Source organism: Parus major, chromosome 13, assembly GCF_001522545.3.
Source record: "Parus major isolate Abel chromosome 13, Parus_major1.1, whole genome shotgun sequence".
Taxonomy (NCBI): domain Eukaryota; kingdom Metazoa; phylum Chordata; class Aves; order Passeriformes; family Paridae; genus Parus; species Parus major.
In genome coordinates this window covers 16344108-16349660 of record NC_031782.1, presented here as the reverse complement: position 1 = coordinate 16349660, position 5553 = coordinate 16344108, and positions in this window count along the sequence as shown.

Below are 5553 nucleotides of genomic sequence, written 5' to 3'. Positions count from 1 at the left end.
TACAGGAGGTGCTTTGTGATCATCTGATCTGCTCTGTGCATATTCACACACACTTCTCCCCACAACAAGACCACTGACTCACGACAGAATGTGAACCACCTTTAGAAAGACCCCAACTATTGATTTAAAGGCATCAGATGAGAGGTAACACTGCATATGCCTTGGCCATGTCCTTTTATAAATTGTGTTTTATTCCCTGTTTTATTTTCTTTAAACTGCTGGATAATAGCAGAGGTGTGTCAGATGTCCTTGCTGGGTTAAAAAAAACCCATCTAACAGATTTCTGTTCATCAGACTCTGACCAAGTTCCCAATGGTAAGCTGGGGACTGAAGTTCCTCAGGTTTCTGTCCTGTTCTCCAGTTCCTGCTCTGACTGTTCCTCTGTGAACCAGTGAGAGTTTTGAGGGGCACACGTGGAAGCTGAGTCACAACAGCTACAAAAAAATGCTCTTTTTCTCTTCAGTGCTCTTCTGTTATCATCAGCATTTTGTCATCCATCCCAGTGATGTTCAAGAGGTTGCCTACAGATTTTTCCAGTGTGTCCAGAGCCAGGTCTCTGTGTATGATTCTTTGTTCTTGTAGGAATAACGCTGGGAATTACTGTATTAAAAATGCCCTGGTGTGTCATGCCAAACATTTCACAGCTCTGTGATCTGCTCACAAGTTTTCTTGATTATCACATCTCAATGTTTATGTAATCTGAAAACTTTCCAGGAACAAATGTATGTTTACACTATCATTATGTTCTCTGTATCATTGTAAAATAAGATTATATGTACATAATAGAACAGTATTTATAGGATATTACAAGTCTCATTGCAATTATTTGATGCATTCACATTAATTGCAGTGAGACTATCAACTTGACAAATTCAATTTGATTTAATATGTGCCATTCTGATTTTTCATGGTGCTCTTGTTTTTAGGTTTTTTATCTGAATGTTAGAGGCACAAAGCCAGAAGTCTAAAAAGTCTGATTATATTATATCAACAATATAGTCTTCATTATGATTCCTATTTGTAATCTTGTCAGAGAAAGATATCAAATCTCTTTGACATAATCCTCTTTCCATTAAGCTCCACTCTCCTCGTTAAGCTTGTGATGAGTTTAAGCTGTTGCCACACAATGAGAGGAGTATCTAAAACAAAGTAATAAATAAGATAGGATGCAGTAGGAATTGGAGGTTGGCCTGTTTGCTTCTGCTTCCTGATGGCTGAAACACTTCTTTCCCCTTGCTTGTGATGTTTGCCTTTGTGTCCAAGTCCAACAGTTGAGTTTTGGAAATCACAGAATGACCTGAGTTTGAAGGGAGCTTAAATATCCTCTTGTTCCAACCCCCTGCCATGGACAGGTTCACCTTCCACCAGACCAGGTTGCTCAGAGTTCCACCCAACCCAGCCTTAACCACTTTAAGGGATGGAGCATCCTGGTAATAACTAAACAAACAACTGAATAACAAATAAATAAATTAACCTGATCTCTTTTTTTAATAATAATAATAATAATAATAATAATAATAATAATAATAATAATAATAATAATAATAATAATAATAATAATAATAATAATAATAATAANATAATAATAATAATAATAATAATAATAATAATAATAATAATAATAATAATAATAATAATAATAACAACAACAATAACAATAACAATAACAATAACAATAACAATAACAATAACAATAACAATAACAATAACTTATTATTACTTATTATTATTACTTTTTATTATTATTATTTTTATTATTACTACTATTAGTATCATCATCATCATCATTAATCTACTGGCTGACAGCCTGCACCACACACAACAGTAACTGGAGCACCAGAGGACTGGAAGTTTTCTGTGCAGAATCTGCTTCAGAAATCTGATTTTGATGATGCAATTCCATAATTACAAACAAAGGACCTTCCAGCACTGGTAGAAAGGCAGGAGCAGAGCAGTGGTAAATTTATTGCTGGATCTCTGAGTAGGGATCATGGGCATCCATGATTCAAGCCAGGAAATCTCAAAGGACAAGAGCAGCAGAGGCAAGGTCAGGGTGATCTCAGCACTGACACAGCCACCTCCTGAATAATTAAAAATTATAGATTTTCGTGTTCCATTTCTGCATTCCATGGAGGAGGAAAGGAAATAATCCACAATATGAGGTGCTTTTCCTCTGAAATATGTGGTCTTTGCCAGCATGGCTTTCTTATTATTTTCATGCATATATTTCCAAAGAATGATGATCATTTTGGGCCCAGACACCAAAATATCATGTTTAAACTGACATACATCTACAACATTTTTTAAAAATAAGTTATTACTGTCTACTTTTCTATTAATCAAATAACAACAAAGTTTATCTACTTTTTGTTTCTTTTTAAGTCCTAAGAAACTAAAGGGTTCTAAGAATTTAGGAAATTTACACCTTGTTAAAAAAACCAAACCAAAACAAAACAACAAACCCAGCCATTTCCAGTTTCTCTGAACAAGTATGTAAGAAAAATCTTATGCATATATATTTGTATATACTCTGCTATGATTAGAGAATATGAAATTAGAGTATATGTGTACATATAGGGAAATTTGCAATGTTGATTTATAAAGCTTCAGAATTGACTTGGGAATTTGTTCCCATAGGCCAAGAAACCAGCAGCTGCAGCCCTCTGAAATGTCCTCAGTGTCCCTCACCATTTCATTAACTGACAGGAGAATCCCTTTCTGAGTGATTTTACTGTGTATAATCTCACACATTTTTATTTCAGACACAAGTGCAAATGTGTGTCCAATAAGAAGGATTTCTTCTCATCTCTCCCCCACTTTAATTTGATGTGAAACTTCAAATGATGCATGAAGACCTTTTGTTAGAACAGTGCTCTGGCTTTTGAAAGAAATACATTTGACCATTCCTACTGAGTCTTTTTAATTTGGCTATTCAGGTGGATTGGTATTTACACCACCTTGGGGGTGGCTTTTGTTAGGTGCTATTCTTGGCCAATCAGGCAAAGGTTTTCTGATTTTACTATTTTCTGTCAGCTCAGAAGAGTTTATTCCTCGGGGAAGCTTTAGGGGTTTGATTGATTCACCTTCGAAAAAACAGTTCTGATGGGAACTTGCATTTCCTTCTTATTTTTCTTGAGGACCCATTGCTTGTTATCTGCCTGGCATTGATAATGTGTTCTCTCTGCTGGACACCACTTCATTATACCTCTTAATCATTATCTTAGTACAAAACAAAGCTCTCTGCAAAGCTTTAGAAGCTTTATAAATATCCTGCAGCACATGCAGAACACTGCAGTACATGATGCATCTTCCATTCAGGAATTCTTGAAGTGGATTGTACTTACTGCTGTTGACCTCTGTGATGGGGTCATGGATCTCTGACAAAAATTTATGTCCAGCATCATGGTGCCATACACAGCATGTGCATTGTGGTAGTGTTACAACTAAATTTGAAATTACTGAGCTGACAACAGATGGATGGCTCCTATGTAAGAGCAGAAAGCAGAAGATGGTATCTCTTTCCTAAAATATTTATCTGTTCTTAAAGGCAGTGTAAATCAGAAGTTGTTGAACAGATGCTGTCAGTATTACTAGATTTGTGTGATTATCTCTCAGAATTTTTCTCCCATTGACTACAAACAAGCCTATTTTTTTTTTGGTGGTGGTGATTTGAAATTAAATAAGATTCTCAGTCTTATCATTAGATATGATATTAGATATACATTAAAGCAACATTAGAGCTGCTGCTTTAATACCAGACCTCACTTGTTTTCTCCCTTGCAACAGCCTGGACCAGTTTGGATATTTCATAGTGGAAGCTGTGTTTTCAGCCAGCTGTGTCTCAGTGCTCCAAAGCTGCTGAGCATCTGAGCCTTCATTCTGAATACTACGTACATGAAAATGGAATTATCATATTTGCTTTGCTGTTGCAGTTCATCTTTAGGCAAGACTGTTTCTAAGAACATTTTTGCTGTGTCTGGTGATGCTGGACCTCAATTACCTGTGCAGTTCAATGTCTGTCTTGATTTTTCTGATGTTTTACTTGTGAAACACATGCATAAATAAACAAAGATTATGTACAAGGCAAGAACACAGGTTTATTCTGTTCATCTTAAAGGTTTTGCCAAATAGATTGTCTGATGCCTTGTTATGTAGGAAGTGGGAGTCACTCGGTTCAGCATTTAATGTAAATAACTCATACTCCCTCTACTGAGCAACACTGTAGTGAACACTTTATTTCTCTGTTCCTGTCACTGCATTCAGTACCCCAGTTTTCCCTCAGAATGGCAGATGTTTGTGTATTGGGCACAGAACTCTTCCCTCCCATGTGTTCCAAAGGATATTCACTTGAGTTTGGGATTAAAAAATTCAATTTAAGGGATTTATTCATCCAGGCAGCCCACAGAAATTCATAACCTCTCTCAGAATCACCTATGACTTTGTACTGTATTTGGGGGCCTTCTCTGGAGTATTCTTTTCTTTAGCTACCTTGATTAACACATCAAGGAATAGAATGAGGTAGATGGAAGAAAACAATGAGGAAGAAAAGAGTATTTGGCTGTTAACTGCCACTTACTAATGAGTGTAATTCTTGCTCTGAGTGGAAGGCTAAGAATCACTCCAGTCCTGTGCTGAAATTCCTATCACCAGACATCCAGAGGTGATACCTTCTTTAAGTATCACCTTTAGAAGAAGAAAAAAGGAGATAAACTATTTTGCTTATACCTTAGGGATTTAAATGGGAGATTTACAGCAGTGCAGGATATGCTTGCATTTCAAAATGTATTTTTAAATCACTATATCAGTCATGGACAAACCTGGGAATTTGACTTTAAACTAAGGTGTGTGATGAGAAATATTCTAGATATGTATTCCTGACCACTGCCTCTCTGAAGAGGTGCCTCTGACCCCTTTCTTTGTGCTCTGTGAAGATTAAAACAAAAGCATGTGATAATGAATGTGGACACAATTCTTTAAGCATGTTTTAAATGCTACAAGTACTTTCTGCATTAGAGACTCTGTCTTGACAGGGAAACAAGTTAAGGGATTATTTAGCTGCTGGTGTCTCCTACACCAATCCCAGATTCCCAGGGTTTAAGCTGGCTGCTGTCCTCACTTGCCCTGCAGCCTCAGTGCTGGGAGAAACCAGCAAACTGCTCGATACTGCTGCAATTTCACCCCTGTTCAGAGGCAAGGGCAGAAAGCCAGTGCTGGGAACCCCAAGGGATAAACCCACCATGACCTACATCCCCTCCCAAACCCCGCTCAGCCCAGCATTCTGGATCCCCCCTCACAATCTCACCGCTTCCCCCGTGACCTCACATCTCCCCCTTCTCCCCAGCCTCCTGCTTTGAGTCTGAGTCCCTCAGTATGAAATTGTTTCCCTGGATCTGAGCGTGTGCTCCTTTCCCCAGGGCAGTGGGGATTGTTGACAAGAATCCTGGGACAGATCCTGTGGACAAGGATGCTGATGGATGGGTGGGTAGATAAATAAATGGATGGATAAATTGATAGGCAGACCTATAAATGAAGAGATAGATAGATAGATAGATA